This window comes from Pseudophryne corroboree, chromosome 3 (assembly GCF_028390025.1).
Source record: "Pseudophryne corroboree isolate aPseCor3 chromosome 3, aPseCor3.hap2, whole genome shotgun sequence".
Taxonomy (NCBI): domain Eukaryota; kingdom Metazoa; phylum Chordata; class Amphibia; order Anura; family Myobatrachidae; genus Pseudophryne; species Pseudophryne corroboree.
The window spans coordinates 113015436-113037197 of record NC_086446.1 but is presented as its reverse complement, the minus strand read 5'-3'; the positions used below and the strand labels follow the sequence as shown (position 1 = coordinate 113037197).

Genomic DNA, 21762 nt, shown 5'->3' with positions numbered 1-21762 from the left:
CTGCCAACACCGTTCTGTTGATGCATTCAATTTTCAAATGTATTCATTTATGAACCAGTAGTTAGAAGTAGAAAAGTTCAAACAGAAACCACAAAGCTCATCTACAGCCACACCACACTGGATACGCCCAATCTCATCTGATCTTGGAAGCAAAGCAGTATTGGGCCTGGTTAGTACTTGGATGGGAGACCACCTGGGAATACAAGGTGCTGTAGATATTTTTATACTGCCAACACCGTACTGTTGATGCATTCCATTTTCAAACGTATTCATTTATGAACCAGTAGTTAGAAATAGAAAAGTTCTAACAGAAACCACAAAGCTCATCTACAGCCACACCACACTGGATACGCCCAATCTCATCTGATCTAGAAAGCTAAGCAGTGTTGGGCCTGGTTAGTACTTGGATGGGAGACCACCTGGGAATACAAGGTGCTGTAGATATTTTTATACTACCAACACCATTCTGTTGATGCATTCCATTTTCAAACGTATTCATTTATGAACCAGTAGTTAGAAGTAGAAAAGTTCTAACAGAAACCACAAAGCTCATCTACAGCCACACCACACTGGATACGCCAAATCTCATCTGATCTTGGAAGCTAAGCAGTGTTGGGCCTGGTTAGTACTTGGATGGGAGACCACCTGGGAATACAAGGTGCTGTAGATATTTTTATACTGCCAACACCGTTCTGTTGATGCATTCCATTTTCAAACGTATTCATTTATGAACCAGTAGTTAGAAGTAGAAAAGTTCTAACAGAAACCATAAAGCTCATCTACAGCCACACCACACTGTATACGCCCAATCTCATCTGATCTTGGAAGCTAAGCAGTGTTGAGCCTGGTTAGTACTTGGGTGGGAGACCACCTGGGAATACAAGGTGCTGTAGATATTTTTATACTGCCAACACCGTTCTGTTGATGCATTCAATTTTCAAATGTATTCATTTATGAACCAGTAGTTAGAAGTAGAAAAGTTCAAACAGAAACCACAAAGCTCATCTACAGCCACACCACACTGGATACGCCCAATCTCATCTGATCTTGGAAGCAAAGCAGTATTGGGCCTGGTTAGTACTTGGATGGGAGACCACCTGGGAATACAAGGTGCTGTAGATATTTTTATACTGCCAACACCGTTCTGTTAATGCATTCCATTTTCAAACGTATTCATTTATGAACCAGTAGTTAGAAGTAGAAAAGTTCTAACAGAAACCACAAAGCTTTTACAGCCACACCACACTGGATACGCCCAATCTCATCTGATCTTGGAAGCTAAGCAGTGTTGGGCCTGGTTAGTACTTGGATGGGAGACCACCTGGGAATACAAGGTGCTGTAGATATTTTTATACTGCCAACACCGTTCTGTTGATGCATTCCATTTTCAAACGTATTCATTTATGAACCAGTATTTAGAAGTAGAAAAGTTCTAACAGAAACCACAAAGCTCATCTACAGCCACACCACACTGGATACGCCCAATCTCATCTGATCTTGGAAGCTAAGCAGTGTTGGGCCTGGTTATTACTTGGATGGGAGACCACCTGGGAATACAAGGTGCTGTAGATATTTTTATACTGCCAACACCGTTCTGTTGATGCATTCCATTTTAAAACGTATTCATTTATGAACCAGTAGTTAGAAGTAGAAAAGTTCTAACAGAAACCACAAAGCTCATCTACAGCTACACCACACTGGATACGCCCAATCTCATCTGATCTTGGAAGCTAAGCAGTGTTGGGCCTGGTTAGTACTTGGATGGGAGACCACCTGGGAATACAAGGTGCTGTAGATATTTTTATACTGCCAACACCGTTCTGTTGATGCATTCCATTTTAAAACGTATTCATTTATGAACCAGTAGTTAGAAGTAGAAAAGTTCTAACAGAAACCATAAAGCTCATCTACAGCCACACCACACTGGATACGCCCAATCTCATCTGATCTTGGAAGCTAAGCAGTGTTGGGCCTGGTTAGTACTTGGATGGGAGACCATCTGGGAATACAAGGTGCTGTAGATATTTTTATACTGCCAACACCGTTCTGTTGATGCATTCCATTTTAAAACGTATTCATTTATGAACCAGTAGTTAGAAGTAGAAAAGTTCTAACAGAAACCAGAAAGTTCATCTACAGCAACACCACACTGGATACGCCCAATCTCATCTGATCTTGGAAGCTAAGCAGTGTTGGGCCTGGTTAGTACTTGGATGGGAGACCACCTGGGAATACAAGGTGCTGTAGATATTTTTATACTGCCAACACCGTTCTGTTGATGCATTCCATTTTCAAACGTATTCATTTATGAACCAGTAGTTAGAAGTAGAAAAGTTCTAACAGAAACCATAAAGCTCATCTACAGCCACACCACACTGTATACGCCCAATCTCATCTGATCTTGGAAGCTAAGCAGTGTTGAGCCTGGTTAGTACTTGGGTGGGAGACCACCTGGGAATACAAGGTGCTATAGATATTTTTATACTGCCAACACCGTTCTGTTGATGCATTCAATTTTCAAATGTATTCATTTATGAACCAGTAGTTAGAAGTAGAAAAGTTCAAACAGAAACCACAAAGCTCATCTACAGCCACACCACACTGGATACGCCCAATCTCATCTGATCTTGGAAGCAAAGCAGTATTGGGCCTGGTTAGTACTTGGATGGGAGACCACCTGGGAATACAAGGTGCTGTAGATATTTTTATACTGCCAACACCGTTCTGTTGATGCATTCCATTTTCAAACGTATTCATTTATGAACCAGTAGTTAGAAGTAGAAAAGTTCTAACAGAAACCACAAAGCTTTTACAGCCACACCACACTGGATACGCCCAATCTCATCTGATCTTGGAAGCTAAGCAGTGTTGGGCCTGGTTAGTACTTGGATGGGAGACCACCTGGGAATACAAGGTGCTGTAGATATTTTTATACTGCCAACACCGTTCTGTTGATGCATTCCATTTTCAAACGTATTCATTTATGAACCAGTATTTAGAAGTAGAAAAGTTCTAACAGAAACCACAAAGCTCATCTACAGCCACACCACACTGGATACGCCCAATCTCATCTGATCTAGGAAGCTAAACAGTGTTGAGCCTGGTTAGTACTTGGATGGGAGACCACCTGGGAATACAAGGTGCTGTAGATATTTTTATACTGCCAACACCGTACTGTTGATGCATTCCATTTTCAAAAGTATTCATTTATGAACCAGTAGTTAGAAGTAGAAAAGTTCTAACAGAAACCACAAAGCTTTTACAGCCACACCACACTGGATACGCCCAATCTCATCTGATCTTGGAAGCTAAGCAGTGTTGGGCCTGGTTAGTACTTGGATGGGAGACCACCTGGGAATACAAGGTGCTGTAGATATTTTTATACTGCCAACACCGTTCTGTTGATGCATTCCATTTTCAAACGTATTCATTTATGAACCAGTATTTAGAAGTAGAAAAGTTCTAACAGAAACCACAAAGCTCATCTACAGCCACACCACACTGGATACGCCCAATCTCATCTGATCTAGGAAGCTAAACAGTGTTGAGCCTGGTTAGTACTTGGATGGGAGACCACCTGGGAATACAAGGTGCTGTAGATATTTTTATACTGCCAACACCGTACTGTTGATGCATTCCATTTTCAAAAGTATTCATTTATGAACCAGTAGTTAGAAGTAGAAAAATTCTAACAGAAACCACAAAGCTCATCTACAGCCACACCACACTGGATACGCCAAATCTCATCTGATCTTGGAAGCTAAGCAATGTTGGGCCTGGTTAGTACTTGGATGGGAGACCACCTGGGAATACAAGGTGCTGTAGATATTTTTATACTGCCAACACCGTTCTGTTGATGCATTCCATTTTCAAACGTATTCATTTATGAACCAGTAGTTAGAAGTAGAAAAGTTCTAACAGAAACCATAAAGCTCATCTACAGCCACACCACACTGTATACGCCCAATCTCATCTGATCTTGGAAGCTAAGCAGTGTTGAGCCTGGTTAGTACTTGGGTGGGAGACCACCTGGGAATACAAGGTGCTGTAGATATTTTTATACTGCCAACACCGTTCTGTTGATGCATTCAATTTTCAAATGTATTCATTTATGAACCAGTAGTTAGAAGTAGAAAAGTTCAAACAGAAACCACAAAGCTCATCTACAGCCACACCACACTGGATACGCCCAATCTCATCTGATCTTGGAAGCAAAGCAGTATTGGGCCTGGTTAGTACTTGGATGGGAGACCACCTGGGAATACAAGGTGCTGTAGATATTTTTATACTGCCAACACCGTTCTGTTAATGCATTCCATTTTCAAACGTATTCATTTATGAACCAGTAGTTAGAAGTAGAAAAGTTCTAACAGAAACCACAAAGCTTTTACAGCCACACCACACTGGATACGCCCAATCTCATCTGATCTTGGAAGCTAAGCAGTGTTGGGCCTGGTTAGTACTTGGATGGGAGACCACCTGGGAATACAAGGTGCTGTAGATATTTTTATACTGCCAACACCGTTCTGTTGATGCATTCCATTTTCAAACGTATTCATTTATGAACCAGTATTTAGAAGTAGAAAAGTTCTAACAGAAACCACAAAGCTCATCTACAGCCACACCACACTGGATACGCCCAATCTCATCTGATCTTGGAAGCTAAGCAGTGTTGGGCCTGGTTATTACTTGGATGGGAGACCACCTGGGAATACAAGGTGCTGTAGATATTTTTATACTGCCAACACCGTTCTGTTGATGCATTCCATTTTAAAACGTATTCATTTATGAACCAGTAGTTAGAAGTAGAAAAGTTCTAACAGAAACCACAAAGCTCATCTACAGCTACACCACACTGGATACGCCCAATCTCATCTGATCTTGGAAGCTAAGCAGTGTTGGGCCTGGTTAGTACTTGGATGGGAGACCACCTGGGAATACAAGGTGCTGTAGATATTTTTATACTGCCAACACCGTTCTGTTGATGCATTCCATTTTAAAACGTATTCATTTATGAACCAGTAGTTAGAAGTAGAAAAGTTCTAACAGAAACCATAAAGCTCATCTACAGCCACACCACACTGGATACGCCCAATCTCATCTGATCTTGGAAGCTAAGCAGTGTTGGGCCTGGTTAGTACTTGGATGGGAGACCATCTGGGAATACAAGGTGCTGTAGATATTTTTATACTGCCAACACCGTTCTGTTGATGCATTCCATTTTCAAACGTATTCATTTATGAACCAGTAGTTAGAAGTAGAAAAGTTCTAACAGATACCATAAAGCTCATCTACAGCCACACCACACTGTATACGCCCAATCTCATCTGATCTTGGAAGCTAAGCAGTGTTGAGCCTGGTTAGTACTTGGGTGGGAGACCACCTGGGAATACAAGGTGCTGTAGATATTTTTATACTGCCAACACCGTTCTGTTGATGCATTCCATTTTCAAACGTATTCATTTATGAACCAGTAGTTAGAAGTAGAAAAGTTCTAACAGAAACCACAAAGCTTTTACAGCCACACCACACTGGATACGCCCAATCTCATCTGATCTTGGAAGCTAAGCAGTTTTGGGCCTTGTTAGTACTTGGATGGGAGACCACCTGGGAATACAAGGTGCTGTAGATATTTTTATACTGCCAACACCGTTCTGTTGATGCATTCCATTTTCAAATGTATTCATTTATGAACCAGTATTTAGAAGTAGAAAAGTTCTAACAGAAACCACAAAGCTCATCTACAGCCACACCACGCTGGATACGCCCAATCTCATCTGATCTTGGAAGCTAAGCTGTGTTGGGCCTGGTTAGTACTTGGATGGGAGACCATCTGGGAATACAAGGTGCTGTAGATATTTTTATACTGCCAACACCGTTCTGTTGATGCATTCAATTTTCAAATGTATTCATTTATGAACCAGTAGTTAGAAGTAGAAAAGTTCAAACAGAAACCACAAAGCTCATCTACAGCCACACCACACTGGATACGCCCAATCTCATCTGATCTTGGAAGCAAAGCAGTATTGGGCCTGGTTAGTACTTGGATGGGAGACCACCTGGGAATACAAGGTGCTGTAGATATTTTTATACTGCCAACACCGTACTGTTGATGCATTCCATTTTCAAACGTATTCATTTATGAACCAGTAGTTAGAAATAGAAAAGTTCTAACAGAAACCACAAAGCTCATCTACAGCCACACCACACTGGATACGCCCAATCTCATCTGATCTAGAAAGCTAAGCAGTGTTGGGCCTGGTTAGTACTTGGATGGGAGACCACCTGGGAATACAAGGTGCTGTAGATATTTTTATACTACCAACACCATTCTGTTGATGCATTCCATTTTCAAACGTATTCATTTATGAACCAGTAGTTAGAAGTAGAAAAGTTCTAACAGAAACCATAAAGCTCATCTACAGCCACACCACACTGTATACGCCCAATCTCATCTGATCTTGGAAGCTAAGCAGTGTTGAGCCTGGTTAGTACTTGGATGGGAGACCACCTGGGAATACAAGGTGCTGTAGATATTTTTATACTGCCAACACCGTTCTGTTGATGCATTCAATTTTCAAATGTATTCATTTATGAACCAGTAGTTAGAAGTAGAAAAGTTCAAACAGAAACCACAAAACTCATCTACAGCCACACCACACTGGATACGCCCAATCTCATCTGATCTTGGAAGCAAAGCAGTATTGGGCCTGGTTAGTACTTGGATGGGAGACCACCTGGGAATACAAGGTGCTGTAGATATTTTTATACTGCCAACACCGTTCTGTTGATGCATTCCATTTTCAAACGTATTCATTTATGAACCAGTAGTTAGAAGTAGAAAAGTTCTAACAGAAACCATAAAGCTCATCTACAGCCACACCACACTGTATACGCCCAATCTCATCTGATCTTGGAAGCTAAGCAGTGTTGGGCCTGGTAATTACTTGGATGGGAGACCACCTGGGATTACAAGGTGCTGTAGATATTTTTAAACTGCCAACACCGTTCTGTTGATGCATTCCATTTTCAAACGTATTCATTTATGAACCAGTAGTTAGAAGTAGAAAAGTTCTAACAGAAACCACAAAGCTCATCTACAGCCATACCACACTGGATACGCCCAATCTCATCTGATCTTGGAAGCTAAGAAGTGTTGGGCCTGGTTAGTACTTGGATGGGAGACCACCTGGGAATACAAGGTGCTGTAGATATTTTTATACTGCCAACACCGTTCTGTTGATGCATTCCATTTTCAAACTTATTCATTTATAAACCAGTAGTTAGAAGTAGAAAAGTTCTAACAGAAACCATAAAGCTCATCTACAGCCACACCACACTGGATACGCCCAATCTCATCTGATCTTGGAAGCTAAGCAGTGTTGGGCCTGGTTAGTACTTGGATGGGAGACCACCTGGGAATACAAGGTGCTGTAGATAATTTTATACTGCCAACACCGTTCTGTTGATGCATTCCATTTTAAAACGTATTGTCAAAGTCAGAAAAATATCTCTATACACACTGCCATATTTGCACCTCACACTGGTCCGCGCTGCGCATGCGTGCGCTCTCCCGTGAAGGCGCATACCCGCTGTTGCGTGCACCCGCTGGTGCACGGTATGCGTATTTACGGTAAGGTTTGTGTAGTCGTAGCGTGCGACTCAATCGTTACATATTTTCACAAATAATGTATTTTGTAGATCATGGTCCCTTTGATAGATTCTGAAAGTTTGGTTAATATAGAATGTTTATGAACAGAGGAATCCCTCTTTGTTTGATACGAAGGGTCAGATAGGAGTAATACAGTGGTGTTTAGTATCCATCGGAAGAATATTTAATTAGAAATATTCCGGTGTTGGTTTGAAGCAGATCAATCGCTCGTGCGAATAGTTATGGACATAAGAAGTTTATGAACATTTACTTTATTTGCACTTTATTACCCATGCGGTGGGAAACCCAGTTTCCCTCCCACCTGAGCAGTTGGAAATAGTCACAGCCCACCTGTATGAATCAACCTATGACCTTTTTGTTACAATACGAAGCCGAATTCCTGTGTCCAATGAACAATGAGATTGTAGGGACCATTGAATTGTATTGTGTGTGGGGCATAAATAGCAGGCCGACCATATCCAACTTCACTCTCTTCAACGGTTCTCATTGCTGATAATCGGGAGCTGGATATCGAGGCGCATGCAATCGTTCCCCTTGTGCGTAAGTTCTCTCCGTAATCATATTGTCTTACTGTGAGCCATTTCTCTCTCTCCCTCTCTTCTCTTTCTCTCGTATTTTCCCTTGATTAGACTTAATTGTATTATATTGTATTTCCTGTGTAGTTATCTGGTTAGTTGGTTTATGTTATATTGTAGTGTATGCTTTGTACTGTGATTCTTTTTGCAAGTATAATAGTCATAATACACATAATAGGTTTCGGACCCTAAGCCCAGGTATCTGTGTATTCTTTTTAGTGTTAAATATTCCCTGAGCGTCGGTGACGCTCAAGCAGCTTTGTAGTTAATCAGGTTACACAAGGTTGCACTTACACTTTGTCTCTACACTAAGGTTTGCTGTGTATTTCATTGCTAAAGGTATAGATATAAAGGTTTAACGTTGTGAGCGTCTGCATCGCTGGTGATCTCCTCGTGGTCCCGAGCGCTGCTACGCTATAGCGAATCATTACGATAGTCAACAGCCAATAGTCTGCCTGCCTGTGATCACTTGGCCGTGAGTGAACGTGACGCCTGAGCGTCGCGATCACGGCTAAGCGATCGATACACAACTTGCGTACCCTTACGGTACTTCTTACGTAGATAGCGTACAGTGTTCTAAGACCTCATATAGAGTTATATACACGATAAATATTTAGCTTTATCAATTGGCGGCTCGTCCTGTCCTTCACATATCTGCACTAGGTAGATCAGCAGACATTATCCCTCAGCAAAGGGCGGGAGGTTGTCTCGTAGTGCTGACGGGATAAGCGTCTGCTTCGCTTAGATAAAAGAGTGCTGAAGGAATCCGGGAACCGGAGGTAAGAACAAAACGCTAGTGTCTTTTAAAACTGTATTTTTCTGTCCTGCGTACACACGCACGCACACATATATATATCTGCATTTCTTTTTCTTTTTCATTTTCGTATATCACTCTCCTGTCTGCCAGTTTTATAGTTGAAAAAAAAAAGTGCTAAAAAAAGATTTGCCGTTATTTCATAGTTTAAAGAGCAAAGGTAATATAGTTAAAAGATAGACAAACACACAGTTTTGCCTGGGAGATAAGGCGAAGTCAGTGTGTTGTGTGGTAGATGATCAAGGATCATCTACATTGATAAAAGTATAAATTGTGTTACGGTGGATCTTTGCTTTGCGTACACGTGTCCCTAACAAAAGACTTGTGTACGCAATCCAAAGGCAGACGCACGCAGCGTACATTACGCAACGGAGCGTCCGGTTACGCCCACGTAGCTCAAGTCACGATAAGTTGATTTTTAACGCAACGCGATAAGTAACGCAAAGCGGTAAATAGCGCCACAGGCGATAAATAACGCAAGTCTATTTTTGGAAATCCAAAATTTAAATTAACAGATCCTGCTCCTAATTGGTAACACAGCTGGGCTAAAGAAAAATTTCTGCGCAGAAATAGAAATAGAAGCAAAAGTGTACATGTGATGAGTGAGTGTTTTTGTATTACATAAGTTTATATAACTTAAAGGTTGAATCACAAGAAAAGTCGAGTACTCGTGAGGTACACGCGTGTAAGTGACGTGCACGGTGGCTAGGGAGGCATCCTTGGTTAAACATAATATTTGAGCATTAGAGTATAGCGGACCAGTATAGAACAAGACCAGGAGGTCAGACCAGGAGGTCGTACAGAACAAGACCAGGAGGTCATAGTAGACCAGCAGGTCCAGGTACAGTAAACAGGGAAGTCCGCTATACAGTTCAGAGGCACAACACCAAAAGAAGGGTTGGTGCAAGACCCATATAGGCCGTACAAGCTCTGGCTGAAGGAATTCGCAGTCGTAAGTTTCGATTCCATTGGTCTTTCCGTACACAAGCTTAGTTGTTTGTGTACTGAACGACTGGACCGCACGTAATTGTGTACAGTAGTTAGTAATCTGACCTAGTACCATTAGAGTAAAGGGGTCACAAACGCTATTTGTACATTCTGACGTGATTTGTGTAATTTTTTATTTTTTCAAGAAGGGAAGTTCGCTGGTCACTCAGGAACTATCTGACAAACCTCACCTTTACTGGAAAGAGTAAGTGTTCTGCGGATAACCCTCGCATGTTCCAGTAAACAACGGTTTTTATAGGTGCCCTGGGTCGAGTGCGCCAGCACCATATCGGTGTGATCAGGTCGCATTGGTCGGCGTGGGCGAGTGAGTGGGGTACTCGGTAAACCGCCACCGTCAGCCTAATCTGGTTTTCTGTAAGGGTTCGCTGAAGACCTTGATATAGAGATCAGAGGTAGAGCAAGCAACGCCTGCAGAGTTATGGGGGCCAGTTGTTCAGGTAGGGGGCGATCAACCTCGGTTCGGGTTGATTCAGTGGTCCGACCAATTGGGTCGGCCAGGTATATCATGTGTGAGAAATATGGAAGTCACACAGAGGTTTTATGTGATGAATGGGAGAGAATGACGGTACAAGACCGGGAGAAATTCCCAAGAATAGGTAGCTTCAGCCCAGAGGTGTTACAAAATTTAAGGAGGAGGATATGTCTCATAAAATCAACAAAGAGACGAGTTCAGCATTATGATTATTTACAGTTGTGGCAACAGGAAGGTGAGATACAGAGAGGTTTGGCTCAGGCGGCAGGATCTGGCTCTAACAGAAAACTGATTGCCACGGCCCCGCCGCCACCATATATATCAGGAGAGAAGTTGATTACGGAGAAAGACGCACTAAGGTGTAACACAAAATCACTTAGTAACTGTGTAAATGTTAATGATAATGTTAACCCATTAACCCATGCAAGTATTAACCCGTGCAAGTTGTACCCTGTTTTGAACTTTCCTCAGGAGTGTGATCAAGAGGACGAAGCGACAACGATTTCAGCGCTCTCTCTAGCAGCCACCATAGCAGAGACCACAGTAGGCACAGCAACACCCACGAGACTAGTAAAGGCCCCTAGCGGAGGGATAGGTGAGGTCGTATCAACTGGTAAGTACGGCACCATGCATTATGCTGAGACTATTTCACCACAAGCTGTAGAATCTACACAGAATGAGGTTGTTAGAATTACTCCTGTTAGGGTAATAGCAGTTCCCAATGGGAAAACAGATGTATCAGGAGCCACTCCCATAAGGAACATTGCCATGTACAGCCCATTTTCCCGAATGGAATTAAGGACCATAGTGTCTGAATTCCCTGACCCTAGAAAAGATTTAGTTGCCAGCCAAAAATACATCACAGACTTAGGAAACACTTTAGAGCCCAATAATAAAGATTGGCAGATATTGCTAAAAGCTTGTTTACCCTCCAATGTCGACTCAGCCCAATTTTTAGCTGATTGTGGACTAGATCTGGACGTACCTCTTACAGATGTGTACAACAAAGATAACGTAAGAAGGATAAACTTACAGTTAAAGGAGCATTTCCCAGCAGTTGTTAAATGGAACAAAATATTTTCCATTAAACAAAAAGAGTCAGAAACAGCTGCAGAATATTTTCACCGGGCACTATTAGAAATGGCAAAGTACACTGGTATAGAGGACATTAGGATAAATCCAAACCATCGAGAAGTAGCAGTATCCGTACTAATGGATGGTTTGAAGGAAACATTAAAGGCAAGGGTACAGACCACGCAACCATGTTGGCGAGGTCTGTCAGTGTCCACTTTGAGAGAGGCTGCTATTGATCACGACCGAAACATCACCAGACACAGGGAGTCGCAGAGTGATAAGCTAATGTCGGTAAGTATACAGGCCCTGACCACAAAGCAGCCAGCGTATGTACCATCCAACCCTGTGGGTAAGTCAACTATGATAACATGTTATTCTTGTCAAAGACAGGGACACTATGCACGAGACTGTAGAGCGAAAAATTCGCAAAGATCATACCAACCCCCTAGACAACGACACGACACACGACATTGGGAGCAAGGTCCGCAGAAACGGAGTTATGAGCCACATACAGGGGAAACAAAAAGATATCCCCCAAACAGAGACTGGCATGCCTCTGGTAGTTCCCAACTATCTCCCTCACAAATAGTTGCTGCCAGCGGGATTCAGGGAGGTCACCATACCCAATAGGGGTGTGGCCATACCTGTAATCTGCAGCCAGTGAAATTGATTGCCAACCTTGAAAGTGAACCCGAGGTCGCAATTAATGTAGCTGGTAAAACTTTAAACTTTCTTGTAGACACAGGGGCGGCCAAGTCAGTGATAAATTCGACAGTGGGCATGAGAACCACTGGTAGGACAATTCCAGCCATGGGAGTAACAGGAGTAGTCCAGCACTACCCTGTTAGCAAACCAGCCGAGATTACAATAGGGCCTTTGCATACCAAGCATTCCTTTTTGCTGGCTGCATCGGCACCAACCAATCTCCTGGGAAGAGACTTACTGTGTAAAATGGGGTGCGTCATTTATTGTACTCCTGAAGGTGTATTCTTGGACATACCTGAGAATCACGCTCAGGAAGTGCGAGACATGTTAGACTCCCCATCAAAATTAATGTCACATACCATTATGACAAATAGGAATCCATCCCAAGTAGAAGAAATGACATCTCAGATACCAGAGTCACTTTGGACAAAAGACGGACAGGACACTGGATTAATGGCAAACGTAGCTCCAGTAGTTGTGCAAGTAAAAGATGGTAGGATAGCTCCAAAAATCCCACAGTATCCTCTGAAGCCAGAGGTGGAGTTAGGAGTTTACCCAGTAATAGAGCGCTTGCTACAACAGGACATTCTGGTAAGAACGTCCAGCACTGCCAATAGTCCCATCTTCCCTGTTAAAAAGAGTGGGGGGAGGGGTTACAGGCTAGTGCAGGATCTAAGGGGGATTAACAAAATAGTTGAGAGTCAGTTCCCCGTAGTGCCAAATCCAGCTGTCATCCTAATGCAAATCCCTCCCACTGCCAAATTTTTCACTGTTATTGACCTCTGCTCCGCTTTCTTTTCGGTACCTCTGCACCCTGACAGCCAATATTTGTTTGCATTCACATACAGAGGAGTCCAATATACGTGGACTCGACTACCCCAAGGTTTCATAGATAGTCCAAGTATATTTTCCCAGGCTTTGCATGATTGTTTACAGTCTTTCCAACCAGACAGTGGATCAGTATTGATACAGTATGTGGACGATTTATTACTGTGTTCAGATTCACTGGAAGCATCTCTGAAGGATACGAAACAGCTCCTGTTTCATCTTTCGGACACAAGGTGTCCAAAGACAAGTTGCAATTATGCCAAACTAAGGTAAAATATTTGGGACACTGTCTAACACAAGGACTGAGACACCTGACCGCTGATAGAATCCAAGCAATTAGAGACATGACCCTGCCACAAACCCAGCAACAGATCAGAACGTTTTTAGGAATGTGTGGGTATTGCCGCAATTGGATCCCAGGGTTTTCCATTTTAGCGTTACCTTTGCAGGAAATGGTCTCCTCAAACAAACCTGATAGGATCTCGCATACAGATGAGTCCGAAACAGCATTTGAGAGACTCAAACAGTGCCTAACGCAGGCACCAGCACTAGGTATGCCAGACTATGGGAAACCCTTTGAACTATACGGAACAGAAAGTGCTGGTTGCGCGGCAGGCGTACTAACCCAAAAACACGGTGATGCCAGCAGGCCAGTTGCATACTACAGCGCTCAGCTAGATACGGTAGCGCGATCCCTCCCCACTTGCTTGCGAAGCGTGGCTGCAATAGCATTGCTAGTGACAAAAAGCGAAGATGTCGTGCTAGGCCACAACCTCACAATCCATACACCACATGCAGTGTCAGCCTTATTGAATTCTGCCCAAACCAGACACGTCTCATCAGCGAGGTTTACAAGATGGGAATTAGCACTAATGGCCCCCGTAAACATCACCATAAGGAGATGCAGTGCATTAAATCCTGCAACATATCTCCCAGGTGTGCCTGGTCAGGCACAAAGGGTGGAAGGTGAGAGTGATGGGGAAGGAGGATTTAATACAAAGGAAGATACACATGATTGTATGGAATATTTGACCCCAAATTTTACCGCAAGGCCTGACATCAGTGACAACCCACTGAAAGATGCAGAACTCACGTTCTACACGGACGGTAGTTGTCACAGACAGTCAGACTCGGGAGACTTGTGTACTGGATACGCAGTCGTAGATGACCAAGACACCATAGAAGCGGAACCGCTAGGCCCACCTCACTCAGCCCAGGTTGCTGAACTGGTCGCCCTAACCAGAGCATGTGAATTGGCTAAGGGTAAGTCAGCCAATATCTACACCGATTCTAGATACGCATTCGGGGTAGTCCATGATTTCGGAGCCCTATGGCGCCTCAGAAATTTCATGACGGCAGCTGGTACACCGGTAGCGCATGCAGCCCACATAAAAAGGCTTCTAACAGCGATACAGGAACCCGACAGAGTGGCTGTTATCAAATGTAAAGCACACACATATAGCCAAGACCCGGTATCACTTGGTAACAGCCGAGCAGACGAAGCTGCTAAGTTAGCAGCTGCTACCCCCATACAGACAGACACCACACAACTGATGGTATTCAATACCATCAACACACAGAAGCTGTGTAAAATGCAAAATTTGTGTTCCACACAGGAAAAGGCAGTCTGGAAGGCAAAGGGATGTGGCCAAGAGTCCTCAGGACTCTGGACGGATGGACATGGTAAACCAGTGGCCCCCAGAGCATATCTTCCATGTCTGGCTGAAGCAGCTCATGGGCTGACTCATCTAGGCAAGGAGGGAATGTGCAAATTGGTAAGTGCATATTGGTGCGCCCCAGGATTCTCCTCTCATGCGAGTAAAAGAGCAATGTCACGCCTTACCTGTCTGAGAAAGAATATTGGAAAGGCAATACCTACAGAACCATCCCATATCCCACCTGCCGGCGGCCCTTTCCAGGTAATACAAATTGACTTCATTCAATTACCCCCTTGTCGGAATTTGAAATATGTACTTGTTTGTATAGATGTTTTCTCGAATTGGGTCGAAGCATTTCCTGCAGCTACAAATACCGCTATGTTTACAGCTAAGAAAATTGTGCAGGAATTTGTATGTAGATATGGTATCCCTAGAATAATCGAAAGTGATAGGGGTACCCATTTTACAGGTGATGTCTTTCAAGGAATGTGTAAGTTGATGGGAATTGATAGCAAGCTGCACACTCCGTACCGTCCACAGGCGAGTGCGAAGGTCGAAAGAGTGAACAGCACTATTAAAAATAAATTGAGTAAAGTGATGGCAGAGACAGGATTGACATGGCCAGAAGCTTTACCCATTGTATTGTACAGTATCAGAACCACTCCCAGGTCCCCTCTTAATCTGTCCCCCTTTGAAATCTTATTTGGTCGACAACCGCATGTCATGATTAACCCTCAGGATGATTTGAAATGTAACAATGAAGTAACTGTAAAGTACTTGATTAACATGAGTAAACAGTTAAGGAATCAAAATGATAATCTAAAGTTGGTGATTCCTGATCTACCTGATAGTAATTGTCATGGCATTGAACCTGGGGATCATGTAATGATACAAAATTTTCTACGCTCAGGTTGCCTTATTGACAGATGGGAAGGACCATACCAGGTCTTACTGACTAGCACTACAGCATTGAAAGTTGCTGAGAGAGAGACTTGGGTCCATTCATCCCACTGCAAGAAGGTTGCTGATCCAGAGAAGCCCCGTGATAAGGAACAGACGGTAGAGGTTGTATCACTGGAGTGTCTGTTCCAGGAGGACTGAGGCGGCACCTGAGCCTTGAAGACCGAAAGCAGTTGTCGACTCCCCACTCCCTTTTATTGTTTTTCTCCACTTCCCATCCCCTCTCCCTTGAAAATTCTTTTTTCCCCTTTCTCATTTTTCTCCGTTTCCTCCTATAAGATGGACTTGCCCCAAGAGACTGTGATCCGGATTTTCCTGTTGACCATGATGTTGACCAGAGCAGTCTGTTCCGGCGAGAGTACCATGGAGGTCGATAGAGGTTCTGGAATGAGTTCTGATGATAAAGATGGAGGCGTAGTTTTCCAAGATCAACCTAACCAACAAGCAAAGGCGAGTATCAGAAAACGATCCGATAGCATTGACCATAGAAGAAATTGTGACGGATTGTTAGCTGAAGAAAATTGTATCTGTAGGCTCTGTAACAATGTCATTGAAGATGGGTGCATTAAGAAATGCCAATCCAGTTTTAATATCCATATGGACCGGCATCCATTGAGTGATTATCACTCCTTAGTGGGTAATGTATTAAACAAAACAGATTGTTGGGTATGCTCTCAAGTACCTCAAGGTCATAGCAAATCAGGGCTAGTGCCATTTCCTTTAACGATAGGGGAGGTACTTGAGTTAAATGGTGGGAGACCGGTGGACAGGAGGTTTAATATCTCCAGCCCTCCTAGTTTGAAGCTCCACCAATACCACGTGGATAGGTCCCTATTATGTTTTAACATCTCCAATCCCAGAAAGCCGGGAAATTGGGAAGTATCATGGAGTAACCACACCATGACCTTTTCACATAGAGCAGATAGAATGCCTACAGATACAGAGCTTGTACGCCACATAGCCAGCAGAGGAAAATCTTTCCGGTATAGATACACCTTAGGAAATAGGATTACTAGAGTTGGAGAAGTATCACCAGGATACTGTGCACATATCGTACAACCTGATACGTGCATTAAGCAGATGGAAGAATTAGGGCTAGGAGATTTCACCTGGAAGGTGTGTAATATGGTAATGTCTTTCTCCGTCCCATATGTTCTCCCCGATGATGCATATTTCATATGCGGGAGAAAGGCGTACAAGTGGCTTGCCCCAAACTCTGAAGGATTGTGTTATATTGGAAGAGTATTGCCTGAAGTAATGACTGTAACACATGATAAAATGAAAGACATACACCGTGGTGCCCAAGCTCCTTATACTCACACTCATTACGAGCACCTCGTTAAAAGACAACTGTCAGAAAGGTTAGAGCATCCGGCCTCTGATCTGATCCATGAATCCACCGGGATTCAGGTTCTGGTGGCGTTAGATTTCACTCGCACCGCTCGAGGAGTGATGAATTATAGATACATTTCCGCACTCGCCAATTTGTTAGATAATATCACTGAAATGTATGATGACACGTTTAGATATACTGGAAGAGAACTTCAGGCTTATAAAACAGAACTGGTACAGCATAGAATGGTTCTTAATTACCTCACAGCAGTGACAGGCGGATATTGTGTTACATTGGCAACACAGTACGGCGTGAAGTGTTGCACGTATATCACGAATAGCACCGAGGATCCGGTAGAGGTCATAGACCAAAAGATGGACGATATTTTCCAATTAAAGTGGGAATTTCGTCGAAAACACAATCTCACTCTTGCTGCTGTAGGTAATGAGCTGACTGGTTGGGTGTCATGGTTGAACCCGCGAAATTGGTTCTCCGGTTTGGGAGACTGGGCTCAAGGAGTCATAATGGATGTTGGGAAGTTTCTACTATGTATCTTAGGTGTCGTTATATCGATTGGATTGATATTTAGATGCGGGCAGGCTTTAATAAAGTGCAAACAAAGTACCAGAGTGATGAGTTTGAGGAGTGAGGAAACTGTAATTAACCTGGATTTGATTTATGACCCAATGATAGAAACAATGATGTGATGAAAATGCGATTTCTACGGTCCGTTTCTTTCACCTGTTTTTCTGGTTTTTCTCCAAGATAACAAGACCCCCTTGGACGAGGAAGTTGATGAGACGCTATACAGACAACGGATGGACCAAAGAAGGAGTTTTGACCACTTGAGATATGGACATTTGATGAACTTTGCCATGGATCCCCAGTTTCCCTAGAATTCTTAAAATTACGCTAGCCCAACATTTTTTGTTAATCTAATGGCATTGACAAAGCTTATTGCTCACGCCTAATGAGCAAAACAGCGCAAAGAAGACGACTTTCAACTGATACCGAACAAAACTTCAACCGACAGATGTACATTAACCTGACATAGAATACCACTGCATTTACCGTAATTATGTCTTTTCTTCATTTCTACAACCCTCAGGTAATGACACACATAGTATAGGGAATACAGGCACAGATATCAGCAATCACATATTCCCCCATTCAGGTATCATCAACTAAAATGTGCTCCCCATTTTGTTCAAAATCCGAAAAGAGCTCGGTAAAGTTTGACAGCCCATCCACAGACCCGTACCACGGGATAAGAAGGAATTCAAATGTATACTTCGCAATACCTCGAAGCTTGATTTACAACACGTACGGCACGATGATACATGACCCCCCCAAACATGGACTCATACACACATGCTTCTGCTATCACACTAGGTCATACCTTCTTCACACCTACTCCTCTCTTCTCCCTCACCCAACCATGGAAATGAATTAACCCCTGACATATATTTTTCTCCTTTTGAACTGTTTTAGAAGGTGGCAGTTATTATTGACTGCCAAAGGGTGGACTGTCAAAGTCAGAAAAATATCTCTATACACACTGCCATATTTGCACCTCACACTGGTCCGCGCTGCGCATGCGTGCGCTCTCCCGTGAAGGCGCATACCCGCTGTTGCGTGCACCCGCTGGTGCACGGTATGCGTATTTACGGTAAGGTTTGTGTAGTCGTAGCGTGCGACTCAATCGTTACATATTTTCACAAATAATGTATTTTGTAGATCATGGTCCCTTTGATAGATTCTGAAAGTTTGGTTAATATAGAATGTTTATGAACAGAGGAATCCCTCTTTGTTTGATACGAAGGGTCAGATAGGAGTAATACAGTGGTGTTTAGTATCCATCGGAAGAATATTTAATTAGAAATATTCCGGTGTTGGTTTGAAGCAGATCAATCGCTCGTGCGAATAGTTATGGACATAAGAAGTTTATGAACATTTACTTTATTTGCACTTTATTACCCATGCGGCGGGAAACCCAGTTTCCCTCCCACCTGAGCAGTTGGAAATAGTCACAGCCCACCTGTATGAATCAACCTATGACCTTTTTGTTACAATACGAAGCCGAATTCCTGTGTCCAATGAACAATGAGATTGTAGGGACCATTGAATTGTATTGTGTGTGGGGCATAAATAGCAGGCCGACCATATCCAACTTCACTCTCTTCAACGGTTCTCATTGCTGATAATCGGGAGCTGGATATCGAGGCGCATGCGATCGTTCCCCTTGTGCGTAAGTTCTCTCCGTAATCATATTGTCTTACTGTGAGCCATTTCTCTCTCTCCCTCTCTTCTCTTTCTCTCGTATTTTCCCTTGATTAGACTTAATTGTATTATATTGTATTTCCTGTGTAGTTATCTGGTTAGTTGGTTTATGTTATATTGTAGTGTATGCTTTGTACTGTGATTCTTTTTGCAAGTATAATAGTCATAATACACATAATAGGTTTCGGACCCTAAGCCCAGGTATCTGTGTATTCTTTTTAGTGTTAAATATTCCCTGAGCGTCGGTGACGCTCAAGCAGCTTTGTAGTTAATCAGGTTACACAAGGTTGCACTTACACTTTGTCTCTACACTAAGGTTTGCTGTGTATTTCATTGCTAAAGGTATAGATATAAAGGTTTAACGTTGTGAGCGTCTGCATCGCTGGTGATCTCCTCGTGGTCCCGAGCGCTGCTACGCTATAGCGAATCATTACGATAGTCAACAGCCAATAGTCTGCCTGCCTGTGATCACTTGGCCGTGAGTGAACGTGACGCCTGAGCGTCGCGATCACGGCTAAGCGATCGATACGCAACTTGCGTACCCTTACGGTACTTCTTACGTAGATAGCGTACAGTGTTCTAAGACCTCATATAGAGTTATATACACGATAAATATTTAGCTTTATCAGTATTCATTTATGAACCAGTAGTTAGAAGTAGAAAAGTTCTAACAGAAACCACAAAGTTCATCTACAGCCACACCACACTGGATACGCCCAATATCATCTGATCTTGGAAGCTAAGCAGTGTTGGGCCTGGTTAGTACTTGGATGGGAGATCACCTGGGAATACATAGGTGCTGTAGATATTTTTATACTACCAACACCGTTCTGTTGATGCATTCCATTTTCAAACGTATTAATTTATGAACCAGTAGTAAGAAGTAGAAAAGTTCTAACAGAAACCATAAAGTTCATCTACAGCCACACCACACTGGATACGCCCAATCTCATCTGATCTTGGAAGCTAAGCAGTGTTGGGCCTGGTTAGTACTTGGAATGGAGACCACCTGGGAATACAAGGTGCTGTAGATATTTTTATACTACCAACACCGTTCTGTTGATGCATTCCATTTTCAAACGTATTCATTTATGAACCAGTAGTTAGAAGTAGAAAAGTACTAACAGAAACCATAAAGCTCTTCTACAGCCACACCACACTGGATATGCCCAATCTCATCTGATCTTGAAAGCTAAGCAGTGTTGGGCCTGGTTAGTACTTGGATGGGAGACCACCTGGGAATACAAGGTGCTGTAGATAATTTTATACTGCCAACACCGTTCTGTTGATGCATTCCATTTTAAAACGTATTCATTTATGAACCAGTAGTTAGAAGTAGAAAAGTTCTAACAGATACCTGAAAGTTCATCTACAGCAACACCACACTGGATACGCCCAATCTCATCTGATCTTGGAAGCTAAGCAGTGTTGGGCTTGGTTAGTACTTGGATGGGAGACCACCTGGGAATACGAGGTGCTGTAGATATTTTTTATACTGCCAACACCGTTCTGTTGATGCATTCCATTTTCAAACGTATTCATTTATGAACCAGTAGTTAGAAGTAGAAAAGTTCTAACAGAAACCACAAAGCTCATCTACAGCCACACCACACTGGATACGCCCAATCTCATCTGATCTTGGAAGCTAAGCAGTGTTGGGCCAGGTTAGTACTTGGATGGGAGACCACCTGGGAATACAAGGTGCTGTAGATATTTTTATACTGCCAACACCGTTCTGTTGATAAATTCTATTTTCAAACGTATTCATTTATGAACCAGTAGTTAGAAGTAGAAAAGTTCTAACAGAAACCACAAAGCTCATCTACAGCCACACCACACTGGATACGTCCAATCTCATCTGATCTTTGAAGCTAAGCAGTGTTGGGCCTGGTTAGTACTTGGATGGGAGACCACCTGGGAATACAAGGTGCTGTAGATATTTTTATACTGCCAACACCGTTATTTTGATTCATTCCATTTTCAAACGTATTCATTTATGAACCAGTAGTTAGAAGTAGAAAAGTTTTAACAGAAACTACAAAGCTCATCTACATCCAAAACAACACTGGATACGCCCAATCTCATCTGATCTTGGAAGCTAAGCAGTGTTGGGCCTGGTTAGTACTTGGATGGGAGACCACCTGGGAATACAAGGTGCTGTAGATAATTTTATACTGCCAACACCGTTCTGTTGATGCATTCCATTTTCAAACGTATTCATTTATGAACCAGTAGTTAGAAGTAGAAAAGTTTTAACAGAAACTACAAAGCTCATCTACATCCGGTATCCGGTCGATGGATCGGCAGACGCTTGATCGACAATGCGAACATCGACCACGCAACATAGACAACATCTACATCAACAGTGTTCGAACATCTACAA

General features: G+C 42.8%; 33 non-coding genes and 7 pseudogenes across 33 annotated transcripts; all 40 read left to right on the top strand.

Annotated features, from left to right (window-relative positions):
- Window positions 1–99: 99 nt before the first annotated feature.
- On the top strand, window positions 100–218 carry LOC135069235 (5S ribosomal RNA). The gene has a single exon (XR_010255422.1). It is a non-coding gene; the product is annotated as a 5S ribosomal RNA (ribosomal RNA).
- Window positions 219–325: 107 nt separating this feature from the next.
- Window positions 326–444, top strand: LOC134884510 (5S ribosomal RNA). The gene has a single exon (XR_010168654.1). It is a non-coding gene; the product is annotated as a 5S ribosomal RNA (ribosomal RNA).
- A 107-nt stretch (window positions 445–551) lies between these two features.
- On the top strand, window positions 552–670 carry LOC135064340 (5S ribosomal RNA). Its single transcript, XR_010250649.1, has one exon. It is a non-coding gene; the product is annotated as a 5S ribosomal RNA (ribosomal RNA).
- A 107-nt stretch (window positions 671–777) lies between these two features.
- Window positions 778–896, top strand: LOC135069156 (5S ribosomal RNA). Its single transcript, XR_010255345.1, has one exon. It is a non-coding gene; the product is annotated as a 5S ribosomal RNA (ribosomal RNA).
- Window positions 897–1003: 107 nt separating this feature from the next.
- LOC135069233 (5S ribosomal RNA) lies at window positions 1004–1122 on the top strand. The gene has a single exon (XR_010255420.1). It is a non-coding gene; the product is annotated as a 5S ribosomal RNA (ribosomal RNA).
- Window positions 1123–1227: 105 nt separating this feature from the next.
- Window positions 1228–1346, top strand: LOC135063456 (5S ribosomal RNA). Its single transcript, XR_010249787.1, has one exon. It is a non-coding gene; the product is annotated as a 5S ribosomal RNA (ribosomal RNA).
- Window positions 1347–1453: 107 nt separating this feature from the next.
- On the top strand, window positions 1454–1572 carry LOC135065377 (5S ribosomal RNA). Its single transcript, XR_010251659.1, has one exon. It is a non-coding gene; the product is annotated as a 5S ribosomal RNA (ribosomal RNA).
- Window positions 1573–1679: 107 nt separating this feature from the next.
- LOC135058402 (5S ribosomal RNA) lies at window positions 1680–1798 on the top strand. Its single transcript, XR_010244831.1, has one exon. It is a non-coding gene; the product is annotated as a 5S ribosomal RNA (ribosomal RNA).
- Window positions 1799–1905: 107 nt separating this feature from the next.
- On the top strand, window positions 1906–2024 carry LOC134901564 (5S ribosomal RNA). The gene has a single exon (XR_010175051.1). It is a non-coding gene; the product is annotated as a 5S ribosomal RNA (ribosomal RNA).
- Window positions 2025–2131: 107 nt separating this feature from the next.
- On the top strand, window positions 2132–2250 carry LOC135059703 (5S ribosomal RNA). Its single transcript, XR_010246104.1, has one exon. It is a non-coding gene; the product is annotated as a 5S ribosomal RNA (ribosomal RNA).
- Window positions 2251–2357: 107 nt separating this feature from the next.
- Window positions 2358–2476, top strand: LOC134888664 (5S ribosomal RNA; annotated as a pseudogene).
- A 107-nt stretch (window positions 2477–2583) lies between these two features.
- On the top strand, window positions 2584–2702 carry LOC135069232 (5S ribosomal RNA). The gene has a single exon (XR_010255419.1). It is a non-coding gene; the product is annotated as a 5S ribosomal RNA (ribosomal RNA).
- A 105-nt stretch (window positions 2703–2807) lies between these two features.
- LOC135063455 (5S ribosomal RNA) lies at window positions 2808–2926 on the top strand. The gene has a single exon (XR_010249786.1). It is a non-coding gene; the product is annotated as a 5S ribosomal RNA (ribosomal RNA).
- Window positions 2927–3033: 107 nt separating this feature from the next.
- LOC134889693 (5S ribosomal RNA) lies at window positions 3034–3152 on the top strand (annotated as a pseudogene).
- A 105-nt stretch (window positions 3153–3257) lies between these two features.
- LOC135063454 (5S ribosomal RNA) lies at window positions 3258–3376 on the top strand. The gene has a single exon (XR_010249785.1). It is a non-coding gene; the product is annotated as a 5S ribosomal RNA (ribosomal RNA).
- A 107-nt stretch (window positions 3377–3483) lies between these two features.
- On the top strand, window positions 3484–3602 carry LOC134889692 (5S ribosomal RNA; annotated as a pseudogene).
- Window positions 3603–3709: 107 nt separating this feature from the next.
- LOC134885153 (5S ribosomal RNA) lies at window positions 3710–3828 on the top strand. Its single transcript, XR_010169276.1, has one exon. It is a non-coding gene; the product is annotated as a 5S ribosomal RNA (ribosomal RNA).
- A 107-nt stretch (window positions 3829–3935) lies between these two features.
- On the top strand, window positions 3936–4054 carry LOC135069155 (5S ribosomal RNA). The gene has a single exon (XR_010255344.1). It is a non-coding gene; the product is annotated as a 5S ribosomal RNA (ribosomal RNA).
- Window positions 4055–4161: 107 nt separating this feature from the next.
- On the top strand, window positions 4162–4280 carry LOC135069231 (5S ribosomal RNA). Its single transcript, XR_010255418.1, has one exon. It is a non-coding gene; the product is annotated as a 5S ribosomal RNA (ribosomal RNA).
- A 105-nt stretch (window positions 4281–4385) lies between these two features.
- Window positions 4386–4504, top strand: LOC135063453 (5S ribosomal RNA). Its single transcript, XR_010249784.1, has one exon. It is a non-coding gene; the product is annotated as a 5S ribosomal RNA (ribosomal RNA).
- A 107-nt stretch (window positions 4505–4611) lies between these two features.
- LOC135065376 (5S ribosomal RNA) lies at window positions 4612–4730 on the top strand. The gene has a single exon (XR_010251658.1). It is a non-coding gene; the product is annotated as a 5S ribosomal RNA (ribosomal RNA).
- Window positions 4731–4837: 107 nt separating this feature from the next.
- On the top strand, window positions 4838–4956 carry LOC135058401 (5S ribosomal RNA). The gene has a single exon (XR_010244830.1). It is a non-coding gene; the product is annotated as a 5S ribosomal RNA (ribosomal RNA).
- A 107-nt stretch (window positions 4957–5063) lies between these two features.
- On the top strand, window positions 5064–5182 carry LOC134901563 (5S ribosomal RNA). The gene has a single exon (XR_010175050.1). It is a non-coding gene; the product is annotated as a 5S ribosomal RNA (ribosomal RNA).
- Window positions 5183–5289: 107 nt separating this feature from the next.
- LOC135069154 (5S ribosomal RNA) lies at window positions 5290–5408 on the top strand. Its single transcript, XR_010255343.1, has one exon. It is a non-coding gene; the product is annotated as a 5S ribosomal RNA (ribosomal RNA).
- A 105-nt stretch (window positions 5409–5513) lies between these two features.
- Window positions 5514–5632, top strand: LOC135066967 (5S ribosomal RNA). The gene has a single exon (XR_010253199.1). It is a non-coding gene; the product is annotated as a 5S ribosomal RNA (ribosomal RNA).
- Window positions 5633–5739: 107 nt separating this feature from the next.
- On the top strand, window positions 5740–5858 carry LOC135067990 (5S ribosomal RNA). Its single transcript, XR_010254200.1, has one exon. It is a non-coding gene; the product is annotated as a 5S ribosomal RNA (ribosomal RNA).
- A 107-nt stretch (window positions 5859–5965) lies between these two features.
- Window positions 5966–6084, top strand: LOC135069230 (5S ribosomal RNA). Its single transcript, XR_010255417.1, has one exon. It is a non-coding gene; the product is annotated as a 5S ribosomal RNA (ribosomal RNA).
- Window positions 6085–6191: 107 nt separating this feature from the next.
- LOC134884509 (5S ribosomal RNA) lies at window positions 6192–6310 on the top strand. Its single transcript, XR_010168653.1, has one exon. It is a non-coding gene; the product is annotated as a 5S ribosomal RNA (ribosomal RNA).
- A 107-nt stretch (window positions 6311–6417) lies between these two features.
- On the top strand, window positions 6418–6536 carry LOC135068011 (5S ribosomal RNA). The gene has a single exon (XR_010254221.1). It is a non-coding gene; the product is annotated as a 5S ribosomal RNA (ribosomal RNA).
- Window positions 6537–6643: 107 nt separating this feature from the next.
- LOC135069229 (5S ribosomal RNA) lies at window positions 6644–6762 on the top strand. The gene has a single exon (XR_010255416.1). It is a non-coding gene; the product is annotated as a 5S ribosomal RNA (ribosomal RNA).
- Window positions 6763–6869: 107 nt separating this feature from the next.
- On the top strand, window positions 6870–6988 carry LOC134890990 (5S ribosomal RNA; annotated as a pseudogene).
- Window positions 6989–7095: 107 nt separating this feature from the next.
- LOC135058495 (5S ribosomal RNA) lies at window positions 7096–7214 on the top strand. Its single transcript, XR_010244922.1, has one exon. It is a non-coding gene; the product is annotated as a 5S ribosomal RNA (ribosomal RNA).
- A 107-nt stretch (window positions 7215–7321) lies between these two features.
- LOC135066387 (5S ribosomal RNA) lies at window positions 7322–7440 on the top strand. Its single transcript, XR_010252634.1, has one exon. It is a non-coding gene; the product is annotated as a 5S ribosomal RNA (ribosomal RNA).
- A 12627-nt stretch (window positions 7441–20067) lies between these two features.
- LOC134891701 (5S ribosomal RNA) lies at window positions 20068–20187 on the top strand (annotated as a pseudogene).
- Window positions 20188–20294: 107 nt separating this feature from the next.
- LOC134887009 (5S ribosomal RNA) lies at window positions 20295–20413 on the top strand (annotated as a pseudogene).
- A 107-nt stretch (window positions 20414–20520) lies between these two features.
- LOC135070811 (5S ribosomal RNA) lies at window positions 20521–20639 on the top strand. Its single transcript, XR_010256962.1, has one exon. It is a non-coding gene; the product is annotated as a 5S ribosomal RNA (ribosomal RNA).
- A 107-nt stretch (window positions 20640–20746) lies between these two features.
- Window positions 20747–20865, top strand: LOC135062558 (5S ribosomal RNA). Its single transcript, XR_010248906.1, has one exon. It is a non-coding gene; the product is annotated as a 5S ribosomal RNA (ribosomal RNA).
- Window positions 20866–20973: 108 nt separating this feature from the next.
- On the top strand, window positions 20974–21092 carry LOC135058626 (5S ribosomal RNA). Its single transcript, XR_010245052.1, has one exon. It is a non-coding gene; the product is annotated as a 5S ribosomal RNA (ribosomal RNA).
- A 107-nt stretch (window positions 21093–21199) lies between these two features.
- LOC134885252 (5S ribosomal RNA) lies at window positions 21200–21318 on the top strand. Its single transcript, XR_010169370.1, has one exon. It is a non-coding gene; the product is annotated as a 5S ribosomal RNA (ribosomal RNA).
- A 107-nt stretch (window positions 21319–21425) lies between these two features.
- On the top strand, window positions 21426–21545 carry LOC134893157 (5S ribosomal RNA; annotated as a pseudogene).
- The last annotated feature ends 217 nt before the right edge of the window (window positions 21546–21762 follow it).